This window comes from Oncorhynchus mykiss, chromosome 31 (assembly GCF_013265735.2).
Source record: "Oncorhynchus mykiss isolate Arlee chromosome 31, USDA_OmykA_1.1, whole genome shotgun sequence".
Lineage (NCBI taxonomy): Eukaryota > Metazoa > Chordata > Actinopteri > Salmoniformes > Salmonidae > Oncorhynchus > Oncorhynchus mykiss.
Genome location: NC_050571.1, coordinates 2,449,738 through 2,472,213, shown reverse-complemented (window position 1 = coordinate 2,472,213; position 22,476 = coordinate 2,449,738). Strand labels below are relative to the sequence as shown.

At 45.0% G+C, this 22,476-nt stretch overlaps 1 protein-coding gene across 2 annotated transcripts in view; it reads right to left on the bottom strand.

Moving 5' to 3' along the window:
- LOC110504460 (cysteinyl leukotriene receptor 1-like) overlaps window positions 1–22,476 on the bottom strand; it is a 47,429-nt gene that overhangs the window by 13,953 nt on the left and 11,000 nt on the right. The window lies entirely within an intron of this gene.

Genomic DNA, 22,476 nt, shown 5'->3' with positions numbered 1-22,476 from the left:
AGCTATGTTAAACACCTGACCTGACAGATATCCTGCTAGTAGCTATGTTAAACACCTGACCTGACAGACATCCTGATAGTAGCTATGTTAAACACCTGACCTGACAGACATCCTGATAGTAGCTATGTTAAACACCTGACCTGACAGACATCCTGTTAGTAGCTATGTTAAACACCTGACAGACATCCTGCTAGTAGCTATGTTAAACACCTGACAGACATCCTGCTAGTAGCTATGTTAAACACCTGACCTGACAGACATCCTGATAGTAGCTATGTTAAACACCTGACCTGACAGACATCCTGATAGTAGCTATGTTAAACACCTGACCTGACAGACATCCTGATAGTAGCTATGTTAAACACCTGACCTGACAGACATCCTGTTAGTAGCTATGTTAAACACCTGACAGACATCCTGATAGTAGCTATGTTAAACACCTGACCTGACAGACATCCTGTTAGTAGCTATGTTAAACACCTGACAGACATCCTGTTAGTAGCTATGTTAAACACCTGACAGACATCCTGTTAGTAGCTATGTTAAACACCTGACAGACATCCTGCTAGTATCTATGTTAAACACCTGACCTGACAGACATCCTGCTAGTAGCTATGTTAAACACCTGACCTGACAGACATCCTGCTAGTAGCTATGTTAAACAACTGACAGACATCCTGTTAGTAGCTATGTTAAACACCTGACCTGACAGACATCCTTCTAGTAGCTATGTTAAACACCTAACCTGACCTGACATCCTGCTAGTAGCTATGTTAAACACCTGACAGACATCCTGCTAGTAGCTATGTTAAACACCTGACAGACATCCTGCTAGTAGCTATGTTAAACACCTGACAGACATACTGTTAGTAGCTATGTTAAACACCTGACCTGACAGACATCCTGATAGTAGCTATGTTAAACACCTGACCTGACAGACATCCTGATAGTAGCTATGTTAAACACCTGACCTGACAGACATCCTGTTAGTAGCTATGTTAAACACCTGACAGACATCCTGCTAGTAGCTATATTAAACACCTGACAGACATCCTGATGGTAGCTATGTTAAACACCTGACCTGACAGACATCCTGTTAGTAGCTATGTTAAACACCTGACTGACATCCTGATAGTAGCTATGTTAAACACCTGACCTGACAGACATCCTGATAGTAGCTATGTTAAACACCTGACCTGACAGACATCCTTCTAGTAGCTATGTTAAACACCTGACAGACATCCTGCTAGTAGCTATGTTAAACACCTAACCTGACCTGACATCCTGCTAGTAGCTATGTTAAACACCTAACAGATATCCTGCTAGTAGCTATGTTAAAGACCTGACCTGACAGATGTCCTGCTAGTAGCTATGTTAAACACCTGACAGACATCCTGCTATTAGCTATGTTAAACACCTGACCTGACAGATATCCTGCAGTAGCTATGTTAAACACCTAACAGATATCCTGCTAGTAGCTATGTTAAACACCTGACCTGACAGATGTCCTGTTAGTAGCTATGTTAAACACCTGACAGACATCCTGCTAGTAGCTATGTTAAACACCTGACAGACATCCTGCTAGTAGCTATGTTAAACACCTGACAGACATCCTGATAGTAGCTATGTTAAACACCTGACCTGACAGACATCCTGTTAGTAGCTATGTTAAACACCTGACAGACATCCTGCTAGTAGCTATGTTAAACACCTGACCTGACAGATATCCTGCTAGTAGCTATGTTAAACACCTGACCTGACAGACATCCTGATAGTAGCTATGTTAAACACCTGACCTGACAGACATCCTGATAGTAGCTATGTTAAACACCTGACCTGACAGACATCCTGTTAGTAGCTATGTTAAACACCTGACAGACATCCTGCTAGTAGCTATGTTAAACACCTGACAGACATCCTGCTAGTAGCTATGTTAAACACCTGACCTGACAGACATCCTGATAGTAGCTATGTTAAACACCTGACCTGACAGATATCCTGATAGTAGCTATGTTAAACAACTGACCTGACAGACATCAATCAATCAATCAATCAAATTTATTTTATATAGCCCTTCGTACATCAGCTGATATCTCAAAGTGCTGTACAGAAACCCAGCCTAAAACCCCAAACAGCAAGCAATGCAGGTGAAGAAGCACGGTGGCTAGGAAAAACTCCCTAGAAAGGCCAAAACCTAGGAAGAAACCTAGAGAGGAACCAGGCTATGTGGGGTGGCCAGTCCTCTTCTGGCTGTGCCAGGTGGAGATTATAACAAAACATGGTCAAGATGTTCAAATGTTCATAAATGACCAGCATGGTCGAATAATAATAAGGCAGAATAGTTGAAACTGGAGCAGCAGCACCTAAACACCTGACCTGACATCCTGATAGTAGCTATGTTAAACACCTGACCTGACAGACATCCTGTTAGTAGCTATGTTAAACACCTGACAGACATCCTGTTAGTAGCTATGTTAAACACCTGACAGACATCCTGTTAGTAGCTATGTTAAACACCTGACAGACATCCTGCTAGTATCTATGTTAAACACCTGACCTGACAGACATCCTGCTAGTAGCTATGGTAAACACCTGACCTGACAGACATCCTGCTAGTAGCTATGTTAAACACCTGACAGACATCCTGTTAGTATCTATGTTAAACACCTGACAGACATCCTGCTAGTATCTATGTTAAACACCTGACAGACATCCTGCTAGTAGCTATATTAAACACCTGACAGACATCCTGATAGTAGCTATGTTAAACACCTGACCTGACAGACATCCTGTTAGTAGCTATGTTAAACACCTGACAGACATCCTGTTAGTATCTATGTTAAACACCTGACAGACATCCTGCTAGTATCTATGTTAAACACCTGACCTGACAGACATCCTGCTAGTAGCTATGTTAAACACCTGACCTGACAGACATCCTGCTAGTAGCTATGTTAAACACCTGACAGACATCCTGTTAGTAGCTATGTTAAACACCTGACCTGACAGACATCCTTCTAGTAGCTATGTTAAACACCTAACCTGACATCCTGCTAGTAGCTATGTTAAACACCTGACAGACATCCTGTTAGTTGCTATGTTAAACACCTGACCTGACTGACATCCTGCTAGTAGCTATGTTAAACACCTAACAGATATCCTGCTAGTAGCTATGTTAAACACCTGACCTGACAGATGTCCTGTTAGAAGCTATGTTAAACACCTGACAGACATCCTGCTAGTAGCTATGTTAAACACCTGACAGACATCCTGCTAGTAGCTATGTTAAACACCTGACAGACATCCTGCTAGTAGCTATGTTAAACACCTGACAGACATACTGTTAGTAGCTATGTTAAACACCTGACCTGACAGACATCCTGATAGTAGCTATGTTAAACACCTGACCTTACAGACATCCTGATAGTAGCTATGTTAAACACCTGACCTGACAGACATCCTGTTAGTAGCTATGTTAAACACCTGACAGACATCCTGCTAGTAGCTATATTAAACACCTGACAGACATCCTGATGGTAGCTATGTTAAACACCTGACCTGACAGACATCCTGTTAGTAGCTATGTTAAACACCTGACCTGACAGACATCCTGATAGTAGCTATGTTAAACACCTGACCTGACAGACATCCTGTTAGTAGCTATGTTAAACACCTGACAGACATCCTGCTAGTAGCTATGTTAAACACCTGACAGACATCCTGCTAGTAGCTATGTTAAACACCTGACAGACATCCTGTTAGTAGCTATGTTAAACACCTGACCTGACAGACATCCTGATAGTAGCTATGTTAAACACCTGACCTGACAGACATCCTGATAGTAGCTATGTTAAACACCTGACCTGACAGACATCCTGTTAGTAGCTATGTTAAACACCTGACAGACATCCTGCTAGTGGCTATATTAAACACCTGACAGACATCCTGATAGTAGCTATGTTAAACACCTGACCTGACAGACATCCTGTTAGTAGCTATGTTAAACACCTGACCTGACAGACATCCTGATAGTAGCTATGTTAAACACCTGACCTGACAGACATCCTGATAGTAGCTATGTTAAACACCTGACCTGACAGACATCCTTCTAGTAGCTATGTTAAACACCTGACAGACATCCTGCTAGTAGCTATGTTAAACACCTAACCTGACCTGACATCCTGCTAGTAGCTATGTTAAACACCTGACAGACATCCTGCTAGTAGCTATTTTAAACACCTGACAGACATCCTGCTAGTAGCTATGTTAAACACCTGACAGACATCCTGCTAGTAGCTATGTTAAACACCTGACAGACATCCTGCTAGTAGCTATATTAAACACCTGACAGACATCCTGTTAGTAGCTATGTTAAACACCTAACCTGACCTGACATCCTGCTAGTAGCTATGTTAAACACCTGACAGACATCCTGCTAGTAGCTATTTTAAACACCTGACAGACATCCTGCTAGTAGCTATGTTAAACACCTGACAGACATCCTGCTAGTAGCTATGTTAAACACCTGACAGACATCCTGCTAGTAGCTATATTAAACACCTGACAGACATCCTGTTAGTAGCTATGTTAAACACCTGACCTGACAGACATCCTGCTAGTAGCTATGTTAAACACCTGACAGACATCCTGCTAGTAGCTATATTAAACACCTGACAGACATCCTGATAGTAGCTATGTTAAACACCTGACCTGACAGACATACTGTTAGTAGCTATGTTAAACACCTGACAGACATCCTGTTAGTATCTATGTTAAACACCTGACAGACATCCTGCTAGTATCTATGTTAAACACCTGACAGACATCCTGCTAGTAGCTATATTAAACACCTGACAGACATCCTGATAGTAGCTATGTTAAACACCTGACCTGACAGACATCCTGTTAGTAGCTATGTTAAACACCTGACAGACATCCTGTTAGTATCTATGTTAAACACCTGACAGACATCCTGCTAGTATCTATGTTAAACACCTGACCTGACAGACATCCTGCTAGTAGCTATGTTAAACACCTGACCTGACAGACATCCTGCTAGTATCTATGTTAAACACCTGACAGACATCCTGTTAGTAGCTATGTTAAACACCTGACCTGACAGACATCCTTCTAGTAGCTATGTTAAACACCTAACCTGACATCCTGCTAGTAGCTATGTTAAACACCTGACAGACATCCTGTTAGTTGCTATGTTAAACACCTGACCTGACTGACATCCTGCTAGTAGCTATGTTAAACACCTAACAGATATCCTGCTAGTAGCTATGTTAAACACCTGACCTGACAGATGTCCTGTTAGAAGCTATGTTAAACACCTGACAGACATCCTGCTAGTAGCTATGTTAAACACCTGACAGACATCCTGCTAGTAGCTATGTTAAACACCTGACAGACATCCTGCTAGTAGCTATGTTAAACACTTGACAGACATACTGTTAGTAGCTATGTTAAACACCTGACCTGACAGACATCCTGATAGTAGCTATGTTAAACACCTGACCTGACAGACATCCTGATAGTAGCTATGTTAAACACCTGACCTGACAGACATCCTGTTAGTAGCTATGTTAAACACCTGACAGACATCCTGCTAGTAGCTATATTAAACACCTGACAGACATCCTGATGGTAGCTATGTTAAACACCTGACCTGACAGACATCCTGTTAGTAGCTATGTTAAACACCTGACCTGACAGACATCCTGATAGTAGCTATGTTAAACACCTGACCTGACAGACATCCTGTTAGTAGCTATGTTAAACACCTGACAGACATCCTGCTAGTGGCTATATTAAACACCTGACAGACATCCTGATAGTAGCTATGTTAAACACCTGACAGACATCCTGTTAGTAGCTATGTTAAACACCTGACAGACATCCTGTTAGTATCTATGTTAAACACCTGACAGACATCCTGCTAGTATCTATGTTAAACACCTGACCTGACAGACATCCTGCTAGTAGCTATGTTAAACACCTGACCTGACAGACATCCTGCTAGTATCTATGTTAAACACCTGACAGACATCCTGTTAGTAGCTATGTTAAACACCTGACCTGACAGACATCCTTCTAGTAGCTATGTTAAACACCTAACCTGACATCCTGCTAGTAGCTATGTTAAACACCTGACAGACATCCTGTTAGTTGCTATGTTAAACACCTGACCTGACTGACATCCTGCTAGTAGCTATGTTAAACACCTAACAGATATCCTGCTAGTAGCTATGTTAAACACCTGACCTGACAGATGTCCTGTTAGAAGCTATGTTAAACACCTGACAGACATCCTGCTAGTAGCTATGTTAAACACCTGACAGACATCCTGCTAGTAGCTATGTTAAACACCTGACAGACATCCTGCTAGTAGCTATGTTAAACACCTGACAGACATACTGTTAGTAGCTATGTTAAACACCTGACCTGACAGACATCCTGATAGTAGCTATGTTAAACACCTGACCTGACAGACATCCTGATAGTAGCTATGTTAAACACCTGACCTGACAGACATCCTGTTAGTAGCTATGTTAAACACCTGACAGACATCCTGCTAGTAGCTATATTAAACACCTGACAGACATCCTGATGGTAGCTATGTTAAACACCTGACCTGACAGACATCCTGTTAGTAGCTATGTTAAACACCTGACCTGACAGACATCCTGATAGTAGCTATGTTAAACACCTGACCTGACAGACATCCTGTTAGTAGCTATGTTAAACACCTGACAGACATCCTGCTAGTGGCTATATTAAACACCTGACAGACATCCTGATAGTAGCTATGTTAAACACCTGACCTGACAGACATCCTGTTAGTAGCTATGTTAAACACCTGACCTGACAGACATCCTGATAGTAGCTATGTTAAACACCTGACCTGACAGACATCCTGATAGTAGCTATGTTAAACACCTGACCTGACAGACATCCTTCTAGTAGCTATGTTAAACACCTGACAGACATCCTGCTAGTAGCTATGTTAAACACCTAACCTGACCTGACATCCTGCTAGTAGCTATGTTAAACACCTGACAGACATCCTGCTAGTAGCTATTTTAAACACCTGACAGACATCCTGCTAGTAGCTATGTTAAACACCTGACAGACATCCTGCTAGTAGCTATGTTAAACACCTGACAGACATCCTGCTAGTAGCTATATTAAACACCTGACAGACATCCTGTTAGTAGCTATGTTAAACACCTGACCTGACAGACATCCTGTTAGTAGCTATGTTAAACACCTGACCTGACAGACATCCTGCTAGTAGCTATGTTAAACACCTGACCTGACAGACATCCTTCTAGTAGCTATGTTAAACACCTAACCTGACCTTACATCCTGCTAGTAGCTATGTTAAACACCTGACAGACATCCTGTTAGTAGCTATGTTAAACACGTGACAGACATCCTGCTAGTAGCTATGTTAAACACCTGACAGACATCCTGCTAGTAGCTATGTTAAACACCTGACCTGACAGACATCCTGTTAGTAGCTATGTTAAACACCTGACACCTCACTTTTCATTTTGTTTCACCTCTGAGATTACAGTTTTTCAGTAAACAGCTGGGAAATATAAGACATAGACAAACATCCTGCTCAGGTACAAGGAAGTGTGTGTGTGCGTGTGTGTGTGTGCGTGTGTGTGCTTGTGCGTGTGTTAGTGTGTTTGTCCAGGCCCCAGGTTGAATAGAGTGCCCATTCTCTTCATAGTAGACTAGTGTTTTCCAGGGTGCCATTTGGGACACACTTAAGATGTTTGTAGGCAGAGGACATGTACAATACATCTAGATAGATGTTGTCATTCATGATCATCTGTCCACTAAATAAGCTATACAAGTAATTCAAACAATATAAACTACATTTAAACAATATAAACTATATACCTCCTGGTGGTTCAACTACAATGTTAGCTGGAGGCCAGACCACTGGTCCTCCTGGTAGTTTAAATTCAATGTTAGCTGCAGTCCAGCCCACTAGTCCTCCTGGTGCCCACTGGTCCTCCTGGTAGTTTAACTACAATGTTAGCTGTAGGCCAGAACAGTGGTCCTCCTGGTAGTTTAACTACAATGTTAGCTGTAGTCCAGAACACTGGTCCTCCTGGTAGTTTAACTACAATGTTAGCTGTAGTCCAGAACACTGGTCCTCCTGGTAGTTTAACTACAATGTTAGCTGTAGTCCAGAACACTGGTCCTCCTGGTAGTTTAACTACAATGTAAGCTGTAGGCCAGAACACTGGTCCTCCTGGTAGTTTAACTACAATGTTAGCTGGAGGCCAGAACAGTGGTCCTCCTGGTAGTTTAACTACAATGTTAGCTGTAGTCCAGAACACTGGTCCTCCTGGTAGTTTAACTACAATGTTAGCTGTAGTCCAGAACACTTGTCCTCCTGGTAGTTTAACTAGTATGTTAGCTGTAGTCCAGAACACTGGTCCTCCTGGTAGTTTAACTACAATGTTAGCTGTAGGCCAGAACACTGGTCCTCCTGGTAGTTTAACTACAATATTAGCTGGAGGCCAGAATACTGGTCCTCCTGGTATTTTAACTACAATGTAAGCTGTAGTCCAGAACATTGGTCCTCCTGGTAGTTTAACTACAGTGTTAGCTGGAGGCCAGAACAGTGGTCCTCCTGGTAGTTTAACTACAATGTTAGCTGTAGTCCAGAACACCGGTCCTCCTGGTAGTTTAACTACAATGTTAGCTGTAGTCCAGAACACTGGTCCTCCTGGTAGTTTAACTACAATGTTAGCTATAGTCCAGAATACTGGTCCTCCTGGTAGTTTAACTACAATGTTAGCTGTAGTCCAGAACACTGGTCCTCCTGGTAGTTTAACTACAATGTTAGCTGTAGTCCAGAACACTGGTCCTCCTGGTAGTTCAACTACAATTGATTGTTTGGCCCCATTTAATTTGTGCCCTTGTTCCCTGTAACGTTGCCCCAAGGGGTATAGCTCGACCTCTTGATGAAGAATATGTCTGAGGTCCATCGGTACCTTGTGAGCTTTTGTGAAGGCTCTTACAATACACATGACTTCCAGACGTGTCTGCTTGTCCCCTAACATCTTACTAGAAAAGCTGAAACTTTTTCTTAACAAATAACAAAAAGAAAACCAGGCCCATCGTGGACACCGACGTCTTGCTCCCAGACAAATTAAACAACTTCTTTGCACGCTTTGAGGACAATACAGTGCCACCGACATGGCCCGCGACCAAAGACTGTGGGCTCTCCTTCTCCATGGCCGACGTGAGTAAAACATTTAAACGTGTTAACCCTCTGAAGGCTGCCAGGGAAGACGGCATCCCTAACCGCGTCCTCAGAGCATGCGCAGACCAGCTGGCTTGTGTGTTTATGGACATTTTCAATCAATCGCTATCCCGGTCTGTTGTCCCCACATGCTTCAAGAGGGCCATCATTGTTCCTGTTCCCAGACAGCAAACGTAACTGAACTAAATGACTATCGCGTGCTATGGGGATAGCACTCACTTCTGTCATCATGAAGTGCTTTGAGAGACTAGTCAAGGATCATATCACCTCCACCCTACCTGATACCCTCGACCCACTCCAATTTGATTACCGCCCCAAAAGGTCCACAGACGATGCAATCGGCTGCACACTGCCCTATCCCATCTGGACAAGAAGAATACCTATGTAAGAATGCTGTTCATTGACCACAGCTCAGTATTTAAAACCATAGTACCCTCCAAACTCATCAAGCTTGAGTCCCTGGGTCTTGGCCCCGCCATGTGCAACTGGGTCCTGGACTTTTTCGACGGACCACTCCCAGGTGGTGAAGGTAGGAAACAACATCTCCACCCCACTGATCCTCAACACTGGGGCCCCACAAGGGTGCGTTCTCAGCCATCTCCTGTACTCCCTGTTCAACCATGACTGCGTGGCCATGCACACCTCCAACTCAAATCATCAAGTTTGCAGATTACACTACAGTGATAGGCTTGATTACCAACAACGAGACAGGAGGAGGTGAGGGTCAGGAAAATAACCTCTCACCCAATGTCAACAAAACAAAGGAGATGATCGTGGACTTCAGGAAACAGCAGAGGGTCCACCCCCTCCTATACACATTGGCGGGACAGTAGTGGAGAAGGTGTAAAGTTTTAAGTTCCTTGGTGTACACATCACGGACAAACTGAAATGGTCCACCCACACAGATATCGTGGTGAAGAAGGCGCAATAGCGCCTCTTCGACCTCAGGAGGCTGAAGAAATTTGGCCTGTCACCTAAAACCCTCACAAACTTTTACAGATGCACAATCGAGAGCATCCTGCCTGTCAAGTAAACATAAAAAAATTATTCAGGAGACAGGCGCAGGAATGCGTAATAGGAGTTTTTATTTTACCAAATTACAGAGTGCCGAGTAAAGGCACAGGGACAAAGACCAAACAAACACCTATACAAAACACAGGGTTGAGACCCAAACAGAAGAGCTAGGAGTACCTCGAATAAATAACATAATCGCACAATGATTATCACACGGGACAAGACCTGTAATCATCTGCGCAATCCACAATGGCACTAAAGCGAAAAAACACACAGCACAGGTACAAGACCAACGGACATAGTAACAATAATCGACAGGACAATGGTAAACCAAGGACACACTTATTCAATCACTCGGAATGTGCGTAATGAAAGTTCCAGAGAGATCATGACACTGTCGGCTGTAACACCGCCTGGTAAGGCAACTGCACTGCCCTCAACCGCAAGGCTCTCCGGAGGATAGTGTGGTCTGCACAACGCATCACCGGGGGAGGGGCAAACTACCTGCCCTCCAGGACACCTACACCACCCGATGTCACAGGAAGGACAAAAAGATCATCAAGGCCTGTTCACCCCGTTATCATCCAGAAGGCGAGGTCAGTACAGGTGCATCAAAGTAGGGACAGAGACTGAAAAACAGCTTCTATCTCAAGGCCATCAGACTGTTAAACAGTCATCACTAACACAGAGAGGCTGCTGTCTACATAGAGATTCATATCACTGGCCACTTTAATAATGGATTTAATAAAGGTATCACTAGCCACTTTAAATAATGCCACTTTAATAACGTTTACATACCTTACATTACTCATCTCATATGTATATACTGTATTCTATACCATCTAATGCATCTTGCCTATGCCGCACAGCCATCGCTCATCCATTTATTTATATGTACATATTCTTATTCCATCCCCTTACATTGTGTGTATAATTTGTTAGATTACTTGTTAGCTATTACTGCACTGTCAGAACTAGAAGCACAAGCATTTTGCTACGCTCGCATTAACATCTGCTAACCATGTGTATGTGACCAATAAAATTTGATTTGATTTGGTGTATAGACGTAATGACATTTTAAATGTCTTTATTCTTTTGGAACTTCTGTGAGTGTAATGTTTACTGTTAATTTTAATTGTTTATTTCACTTTTGTTTATTATCTATTTCACTTGTTAACATGTTTCCCATTCCAATAAAGCCCTTGAATTGAATTAAATTGAGCGAGAGAGAGCAAGTGAGAAAGCCTCACTTATCCTGCTGGATGTCTAAGAGAGAGAGTTCCAGCTTGAGAGGTCCAGGTGGATTTCTTTATTTTATTTCACCTTTATTTAACCAGGTAGGCTAGTTGAGAACAAGTTCTCATTTACACCTGCGACCTGGCCAAGATAAAGCATAGCAGTGTGAACAGCCAACAACACAGAGTTACACATAGAGTAAACAATAAACAAGTCAATAACACAGTAGAAAGAAAAAAAATAGTCTATATACATTGTGTGCAAAAGGCATGAGGAGGTAGGCGGATAATTACATAATTACTGGTGTGCAAAGATACTGGTGTGCAAAAGAGCAGAAAAGTAAATAAATATAAACAGTATGGGGATGAGGTAGGTAAATTGGGTGGGCTATTTACAGATGGACTATGTACAGCTGCAGCGATCGGTTAGCTGCTCAGATAGCAGATGTTTAAAGTTGGTGAGGGAGATAAAAGTCTCCAACTTCAGCGATCTTTGAAATTCGTTCCAGTCACAGGCAGCAGAGAACTGTAATGAAAAGCGGACAAATGAGGTGTTGACTTTAGGGATGATCAGTGAGATACACCTGCTGGAGCGCGTCGGGTGGGTGTTGCCATCGTGACCAGTGAACTGAGATAAGGCGGCGCTTTACCTAGCATGAACTTGTAGATGACCTGGAGCCAGTGGGTCTGGCGATGAATATGTAGCGAGGGCCAGCCGACTAGAGCATACAGGTCGCAGTGGTGGGTGGTATAAGGTGCTTTAGTAACAAAATGGATGGCACTGTGATAAACTGCATCTAGTTTGCTGTGTAGAGTATTGGAAGCTATTTTGTAGATGACATCGCCGAAGTCGAGGAGCGGTAGGATAGTCAGTTTTACTAGGGTAAGTTTGGCGCCGTGAGTGAAGGAGGCTTTGTTGCGGAATAGAAAGCCGACTCTAGATTTGGTTTTAGATTGGAGATGTTTGATATGAGTCTGGAAGGAGAGTTTACAGTCTAGCCAGACACCTAGGTACTTATAAATGTCCACATATTCTAGGTCGGAACCATCCAGGGTGGTGATGCTAGTCGGGCAGCGGGTACAGGCAGCGAATGGTTGAAAAGCATGCATTTGGTTTTACTAGCGTTTAAGAGCAGTTGGAGGCCACGGAAGGCATTGAAGCTCGTTTGAAGGTTAGATAGCACAGTGTCCAAGGAAGGGCCAGAAGTATACAGAATGGTGTCGTCTTCGTAGAGGTGGATCATGAATCGCCCGCAGCAAGAGCAACATCATTGATATATACAGAGAAAAGAGTCGGCCCGAGAATTGAACCCTGTGGCACCCCCATAGGACCAGACAACATGCCCTCCGATTTGACACACTGAACTCTGTCTGCAACGTAGTTGGTGAACCAGGCAAGGCATTCATTAGAAAAACCGAGGCTACTGATTCTGCCGATAAGAATATGGTGATTGACAAGAGTCGAAAGCCTTGGCCAGGTCGATGAAGACGGCTGCACAGTACTGTCTTTTATCGATGGCGGTTATATCGTTTAGTACCTTGAGTGTGCCTGAGGTGCACCCGAGACCGGCTCGGAAACCAGATTGCACAGCGGAGAAGGTAAGGTGAGATTCGAGATGGTCAGTGTTCTGTTTGTTGACTTGGCTTTCGAAGACCTTAGATAGGCAGGGCAGGATGGATATAGGTCTGTAACAGTTTGGGTCCAGGGTGTCTCCCCCTTTGAAGAGGGGGATGACTGCGGCAGCTTTCCAATCCTTGGGGATCTCAGACGATATGAAAGAGAGGTTGAACAGGCTGGTAATAGGGGTTGCGACAATGGCGGCTGATAGTTTCAGAAATAGAGGGTCCAGATTGTCAAGCCCAGCTGATTTGTACGGGTCCAGGTTTTGCAGCTCTTCCAGAACATCTGCTATCTGGATTTGGGTAAAGGGGAAACTGCGGAGGCTTGGGCGAGTAGCTGCGTGGGGGGCGGAGCTGTTGGCCGAGGTTGGAGTAGCCGGGAGGAAGGCATGGCCAGCCGTTGAGAAATACTTGAAGTTTTCGATCAGGTCTGGAGTGAACCAAGGGCTATATCTGTTCTTCGTTCTGCATTTTTTGAACGGAGCATGCTTATCTAAGATGGTGAGGAAGTTACTTTTAAAGAATTACCAGGCATCCTCAACTGACGGGATGATGTCAATATCCTTCCAGGATACCCGGGCCAGGTCGATTAGAAAGGCCTGCTCGCAGAAGTGTTTTAGGGAGCGTTTGACAGTGATGAGGGGTGGTCGTTTGACTGCGGACCCGTAGCGGATACAGGCAATGAGGCAGTGATCGCTGAGATCCTGGTTGAAGACAGCGGAGGTTTATTTGGAGGGCCAGTTGGTCAGTATAATGTCTATGAGGGTGCCCTTGTTTACAGATTTAGGGTTGTACCTGGTGGGTTCCTTGATGATTTGTGTGAGATTGAGGGCATCTAGCTTAGATTGTAGGACTGCCGGGGTGTTAAGCATATCCCAGTTTAGGTCACCTAACATAACAAACTCTGAAGCTAGATGGGGGAGAGAGAGAGAGAGAGAGAGAGAGAGAGAGAGAGAGAGAGAGATACAGAGGGAGAGAGCGAGAGAGAGAGAGAGAGAGAGAGACGTGATTTTCTAGTCCAGTGAGGTCAGATGGTATCGTGTGAAGGGCCACTTTTATTATTATTTTATTTCACCTTTATTTAACCAGGTAGGCCAGTTGAGAACAGGTTATCATTTGCAACTGCGACCTGACCAAGATAAAGCAAAGCAGTGCGACAAAAACAACAGAGTTACACATTGGATAAACAAACAAATCAATAACACAATAGAAAAATCTATGTACAGCAAAGGCAGTAAGATTAAGATTTATGACACTTTCTCTTGGTTTGACAATGTCAACATGATCACCATGCCAATAAAGTCCTTTGAATTGTTTTATTTTATTTAACTTGGCAAGTCAGTTAAGAATACATTTTTATTTACAATGACGGCCTAGGAACAGTGGGTTAACTGCCTTGTTCAGGGGCAGTACAACATATTTTTACCTTGTCAGCACTGGGGGATTCGATCCAGCAACCTTCAACGCTCTAACCACCAGGCTACCTGCCGCCCCAAAAATATTAAATGAACACCTGTAGTGTTATAGTAAATCTTTTTGTGGTGTTGTTCTGCACTCTAGTTATGAATTTGTCTCCCTCTACCTTATGGATGCATTGTATGATAAACCTGACCCCAGACTGGATGCATTGTATGATAAATCTGACCCCAGACTGACCCCATACTGGAAGCATTGTATGATAAACCTGACCCCAGACTGACCCCAGACTGGATGCATTGTATGATACACCTGACCCCAGACTGACCCCAGACTGGATGCATTGTATGATAAACCTGACCCCAGACTGGATGCATTGTATGATAAATCTGACCCCAGACTGACCCCAGACTGACCCCAGACTGGATGCATTGTATGATACACCTGACCCCAGACTGACCCCAGACTGGATGCATTGTATGATAAACCTGACCCCAGAATGGATGCATTGTATGATACACCTGACCCCAGACTGACCCCAGACTGGATGCATTGTATGATAAACCGAGAGCAACTGGCGGCAAAAGAGCTGAGCACAGAACTCAGATCTACTGCAGCAGGTAACTTTGATTGTAAACTACATCAAACCACATCCAGCGTGCTCACACCTGCTGGCAAAACTATGTGGATATCTGAAATCAGAGCAGTGGTCATTTTAGCATGTATATCTTGGTGCGCCCCCCCCCCCCCAAAAAAAGAAAAATTTGGGATGCATGCCAGCAAAGCCCACAAACTGTTAGGGCCAACATAAAGTCCAAACAGCAGAGTCCCAACACCTTACCACTGCTACACCTGGCTATCAGCAGAGTCCCAACAGCAGAGTCCCAACACCTTACCACTGTCACACCTGGCTTTCAGCGGATCCTTGTCTGGCAGCCAAACACTTCATTCAGCCTCATTTACTGCCTTAAAAAAATAGCTGATATGGCAGTAAGATTAAGATTTATGACACTTTCTCTTGGTTTGACAATGTCAACATGATCACCATGCCAATAAAGTCCTTTGAATTGTTTTATTTTATTTAACTTGTAGTTAAATAACACCTGTAGTGTTATAGTAAATCCTTTTGTGGTGTTGTTCTGCACTCTAGTTATGAATTTGTCTCCCTCTGCCATATGGATGCATTGTATGATAAACCTGACCCCAGACTGGATGCATTGTATGATAAATCTGACCCCAGACTGACCCCATACTGGAAGCATTGTATGATAAACCTGACCCCAGACTGACCCCAGACTGGATGCATTGTATGATACACCTGACCCCAGACTGACCCCAGACTGGATGCATTGTATGATAAACCTGACCCCAGACTGACCCCAGACTGGATGCATTGTATGATAAACCTGACCCCAGACTGGATGCATTGTATGATACACCTGACCCCAGACTGGATGCATTGTATGATAAATCTGACCCCAGACTGACCCCAGACTGGATGCATTGTATGATAAACTTGACCCCAGAATGGATACATTGTATGATACACCTGACCCCAGACTGACCCCAGACTGGATGCATTGTATGATAAACCGAGAGCAACTGGCGGCAAAAGAGCTGAGCACAGAACTCAGATCTACTGCAGCAGGTAACTTTGATTGTAAACTACATCAAACCACATCCAGCGTGCTCACACCTGCTGGCAAAACTATGTGGAGATCTGAAATCAGAGCAGTGGTCATTTTAGCATGTATATCTTGGTGCGCCCCCCCCCAAAAAAAAAAAACATTTGGGATGCATGCCAGCAAAGCCCACAAACTGTTAGGGCCAACATAAAGTCCCAACAGCAGAGTCCCAACACCTTACCACTGCTACACCTGGCTATCAGCAGAGTCCCAACAGCAGAGTCCCAACACCTTACCACTGTCACACCTGGCTTTCAGCGGATCCTTGTCTGGCAGCCAAACACTTCATTCAGCCTCATTTACTGCCTTAAAAAAAATAGCTGATATGGCTGACTTGCTTTAACAAATGTGGTTTCTACTGACAATTGAGATGTACAAACTATGGCATAAGGCTACGACAAACGGATAAGAGGCAATCCGAAATTTCGATTAAGACATTAATGAGCAAGCGAGAACGGACGTAGTCAATATAGCTATTTGTTCAGCACTTTTGAAATGTATAGTGACAGAATTCAGAACATGGGCCATTCTTACAGTGTTCTCCCTGTACACCAAGTCAGAACCGTAGGATAAATAAAGGGGGCATATAAGCAGAAAATTAAAGCTCTTACAATATTCAATGATTACATTTCTCTAAAACAGGTTATAGGCTACATGTGCACCACCAAGCTAGAACAGTATGCGAAATTAAGAGGGGTAAATACTGGGAGACTCTGGCGGCTCAGGGCAGACGGGAGACTCTGGCGGCTCAGGGCTGACTGGGAGACTCTGGCGGCTCAGGGCTGACTGGGAGACTCTGGCGGCTCAGGGCTGACTGGGAGACTCTGGCGGCTCACGGCTGACTGGGAGACTCTGGCGGCTCACGGCTGACTGGGAGACTCTGGCGGCTCAGGGCTGACTTGGAGACTCTGGCGGCTCAGGACAGACGGGAGACTCTGGCGGCTCAGGACAGACGGGAGACTCTGGCGGCTCAGGACAGACGGGAGACTCTGGCAGCTCAGGACAGCCGGCACTTGTGGTACTGGGCCGAGGACACGCACCTCAGGGCGAGTGCGGCGAGGAAGAACAGGAGGAACTGGGCTCTGGCGACGCACAGGAAGCCCGGTACGGGGGGCTGCCTCTGGAGGGCTTGGCGTGGAGATGGCACCGGATAGACCGGACCAAGAAGGCGCACTGGAGATCTGAAGCACCAAGCCTGCCCAACTTTACCTGGTTGAATGCTCCCCGTAGTCAGGCCAGTGCGGCGAGGTGGAATAGCCCGCACTGGGCTGTGCAGGCAAACCGGGGACACCATGCATAAGGCTGGTGCCATGTATGCTTGTCCGAGACGCACTGGAGACCAGATGCGTAGAGCCGGCTTTATGGCACCTGGCTCGATGCCCACTCTAGCCTTGCCGATACGAGGAGCTGGAATGTACCGCACCGGGCTATGCACACCGTGCGCTCCACCGCATAACACGTTGCCTGCCCGGTACAATGCCCTCTCTCTCTAAGGTAAACATGGGGAGCTGGAGCAGGTCTCCTACCTGACTTCGCCCTCCCCCAATACATTTTTGGGGCTGCCACTCGGGCTTTCAGCCGCGCCGCCATGCTGCCTCCTCATACCGGCGCCTCTCTGCTTTCGCTGCCTCAAGCTCTGCTTTGGGATGACGATATTCCCCTGGCTGTGCCCAGGGTCCTTTGCCGTCCAGAATGTCCTCCCAAGTCCAGAAGTCCTTTGATCAAATCAAATCAAATTTTATTTGTCACATACACATGGTTGGCAGATGTTAATGCGAGTGTAGTGAAATGCTTGTGCTTCTAGTTCCGACAATGCAGTAATAACCAACAAGTAATCTAGCTAACAATTCCAAAACTACTACCTTATAGAAACAAGTGTAAGGGGATAAAGAATATGTACATAAAGATATATGAATGAGTGATGGTACAGAGCGGCATAGGCAAGATACAGTAGATGGTATTGAGTGCAGTATATACATATGAGATGAGTATGTAAACAAAGTGGCATAGTTAAAGTGGCTAGTGATACATGTATTACATAAAGATGCAGTAGATGATATAGAGTACAGTATATACATATACATATGAGATTAATAATGTAGGGTATGTAAACCTTATATTAGGTAGCATTGTATAAAGTGGCTAGTGATATATTTTACATAATTTCCCATCAATTCCCATTATTAAAGTGGCTGGAGTTGAGTCAGTGTGTTGGCAGCAGCCACTCAATGTTAGTGGTGGCTGTTTAACAGACTGATGGCCTTGAGATAGAAGCTGTTTTCAGTCTCTCGGTCCCAGCTTTGATGCACCTGTACTGACCTCGCCTTCTGGATGATAGCGGGGTGAACAGGCAGTTGCTCGGGTGGTTGTTGTCCTTGATGATCTTTATGGCCTTCCTGTGACATCGGGTGGTGTAGGTATCCTGGAGGACAGGTAGTTTGCCCCCGGTGATGCGTTGTGCAGACCTCACTAACCTCTGGAGAGCCTTACGGTTGTGGGCGGAGCAGTTGCCGTACCAGGCGGTGATACAGCCCGACAGGATGTTCTCGATTGTGCATCTGTAGAAGTTTGTGAGTGCTTTTGGTGACAAGCCAAATTTCTTCAGCCTCCTGAGGTTGAAGAGGCACTGCTGCGCATTCTTCACGATGCTGTCTGTGTGGGTGGACCATTTCAGTTTGTCTGTGATGTGTACGCCGAGGAACTTAAAACTTACTACCCTCTCCACTACTGTTTCATCGATGTGGATAGGGGGGTGTTCCCTCTGCTGTTTCCTGAAGTCCACAATCATCTCCTTAATTTTGTTGACGTTGAGTGTGAGGTTATTTTCCTGACACCACACTCCGAGGGCCCTCACCTCCTCCCTGTAAGCCGTCTCGTCGTTGTTGGTAATCAAGCCTACCACTGTTGTGTCGTCCGCAAACTTGATGATTGAGTTGGAGGCGTGCGTGGCCACGCAGTCGTGGGTGAATAGGAGGTACAGGAGAGGGCTCAGAACGCACCCTTGTGGGGCCCCAGTGTTGAGGATCAGCGGGGTGGAAATGTTGTTGCCTACCCTCACCACCTGGGGGCGGCCCGTCAGGAAGTCCAGTACCCAGTTGCACAGGGCGGGGTCGAGACCCAGTGTCTTGAGCTTGATGACGATCTTGGAGGGCACTATGGTGTTAAATGCCGAGCTGTAGTCGATGAACAGCATTCTCACATAGGTATTCCTCTTGTCCAGATGGGTTAGGGCAGTGTGCAGTGTGGTTGAGATTGCATCGTCTGTGGACCTATTTGGGCGGTAAGCAAATTGGAGTGGGTCTAGCGTGTCAGGTAGGGTGGAGGTGATATGGTCCTTGACTAGCCTCTCAAAGCACTTCATGATGACGGAAGTGAGTGCTACGGGGTGGTAGTCGTTTAGCTCAGTTACCTTAGCTTTCTTGGGAACAGGAACAATGGAGGCCCTCTTGAAGCATGTGGGAACAACAGACTGGGATAGGGATTGATTGAATATGTCCGTAAACACACCAGCCAGCTGGTCTGCGCATGCTCCGAGGGCGCGGCTGGGGATGCCGTCTGGGCCTGCAGCCTTCAGAGGGTTGACACGTTTAAATGTTTTCCTCACGTCGGCTGCAGTGAAGGAGAGTCCGGATGTTTTAGTTGCGGGCCGTGTCAGTGGCACTGTGTTGTCCTCAAAGCGGGCAAAAAAGTGATTTAGTCTGCCTGGGAACAAGACATCCTGGTCCGTGACAGGGCTGGTTTTCTTTTTGTAATTCGTGGTTGACGGTAGACCCTGCCACATACCTCTTGTGTCTGAGCCGTTGAATTGAGATTCTACTTTGTCTCTATACTGACGCTTAGCTTGTTTGATTGCCTTGCGGAGGGAATAGTTACACTGTTTGTATTCGGTCATGTTTCCAGTCACCTTGCCCTGATGAAAAGCAGTGGTTCGGGCTTTCAGTTTCACGCGAATGCTGCCATCAATCCACGGTTTCTGGTTTGGGAATGTTTTAATCGTTGCTATGGGAACGACATCTTCAACGCACGTTCTAATGAACTCGCTCACCGAATCAGCGTATTCGTCAATGTTGTTGTCTGACGGAATACGAAACATATCCCAGTCCACGTGATGGAAGCAGTCTTGGAGTGTGGAATCAGATTGGTCGGACCAGCGTTGAACAGACCTCAGCGCGGGAGCTTCTTGTTTTAGTTTCTGTCTGTAGGCAGGGATCAACAAAATGGAGTCGTGGTCAGCTTTTCCGAAAGGAGGGCGGGGCAGGGCCTTATATGCGTCGCGGAAGTTAGAATAGCAATGATCCAAGTTTTTTCCAGCCCTGGTTGCGCAATTGATATGCTGATAAAATTTAGGGAGTCTTGTTTTCAGATTAGCCTTGTTAAAATCCCCAGCTACAATGAATGCAGCCTCCGGATAAATGGATTCCAGTTTCCAAAGAGTCAAATAAAGTTTGTTCAGAGCCATCGATGTGTCTGCTTGGGGGGGGAATATATACGGCTGTGATTATAATCGAAGAGAATTCCCTTGGTAGATAATGCGGTCGACATTTGATTGTGAGGAATTCTAAATCAGGTGAACAGAAGGACTTGAGTACCTCTATGTTGTTATGATCACACCACGTCACGTTAACCATGAAGCATAGCCCCTCTTCTTACCAGGAAGATGTTTGTTTCTGTCGGCGCGATGCGTGGAGAAACCAGTTGGCTGCACCGACTCCGATAGCGTCTCTCCAGTGAGCCATGTTTCCGTGAAGCAAAGAACATTACAGTCTCTGATGTCCCTCTGGAATGCTACCCTTGCTCGGATTTCATCAACCTTGTTGTCAAGAGACTGGACATTGGCGAGAAGAATGCTAGGGAGTGGTACACGATGTGCCCGTCTCCGGAGTCTGACCAGAAGACCGCTTCGTTTTTTTGGGTCGCCGGCTGGGATCCATTCCGTTGTCCTGGGTGAAAGGCAGAGCACAGGATTCGCTTCGCGAAAGTCATATTCTTGGTCGTACTGATGGTGAGTTGACGCTGCTCTTATGTTCAGTAGTTCTTCTCGACTGTATGTAATGAAACCTAAGATGACCTGGGGTACCAATGTAAGAAATAACACGTAAAAAAACAAAACACTGCATAGTTTCCTAGGAACGCGAAGCGAGGCGGCCATCTCTGTCGGCGCCGGAAGTTGTTGCTGTCCGTTACCACGCTGTTTGGTCCTTGGTTGGTGGGTTATTCTGTCACGATCGTCGTATGGAGTGGACCAAAGCGCAGCGTGATTAGAATACATTCCTCTTTATTGTAGGAAGAACACGAAGAACACTTAAACAAAAACAACAAAACGATAAGACGAGCGTGACCACTATATAAACAATGTGCTAAGGTGCAACATAACATAGACAATAACCCACAAAATACCCAAAGAGGAAGGCTGCCTAAATATGGTTCCCAATCAGAGACAACGATAAACACCTGCCTCTAATTGAGAACCAATCTAGGCAACCATAGACCTACATAAACACCTAGATGGAAACAACCCAATAAATCTAAAAAAACCTGGACAGTGCAAACACCCTAGATGAGACAAAAACACACATATCACCCATGTCACACCCTGACCTAACCAAAATAATAAAGAAAACAAAGAATACTAAGGTCAGGGCGTGACAAGCTTACTACACAACATACACTTAGTATTACTTTCTTAGCTACAGTATACATATCTCCCAGGCATATTACATCATTTATGCAGCATCATAAAATAATTTTTGGTGCGGAAGTCCCTTGTATGAAAATTTTGGCATGAAACTCATCATGCCGCCCCGAATTGAGAGCTTAGAGAAACTCCGTAGTCCATAACAGTTCAGCATTATATACAGAGGGTAAAAGGATGTTCAACATTGTTCAACATATGACATTAAAATGATAGGTTTCTACACTGCTGTAAAACCACCAATCAGATATCATCATCTGAACACATCTCAGTTCTGCAACTTAGCAGTCTGTCTGTCTGCCTATCTCTATATAGGTGTGCCGGCCTGTCTGTCTGTCCTAGGTCAGACTCACACACCTTAAGTTTCTAATCTCACACACGCAGCTCAGCCAAACACCTGGGGTGGCAGGTAGCCTAGTGGTTGGAGTGTTGGGCCAGAAACTGAAAGGTTGCTGGATTGAATCCCGAGCTGACCAGGTAAAACAATCTGTTGTTCTGCCCCTGAACAAGGCAGTCCCC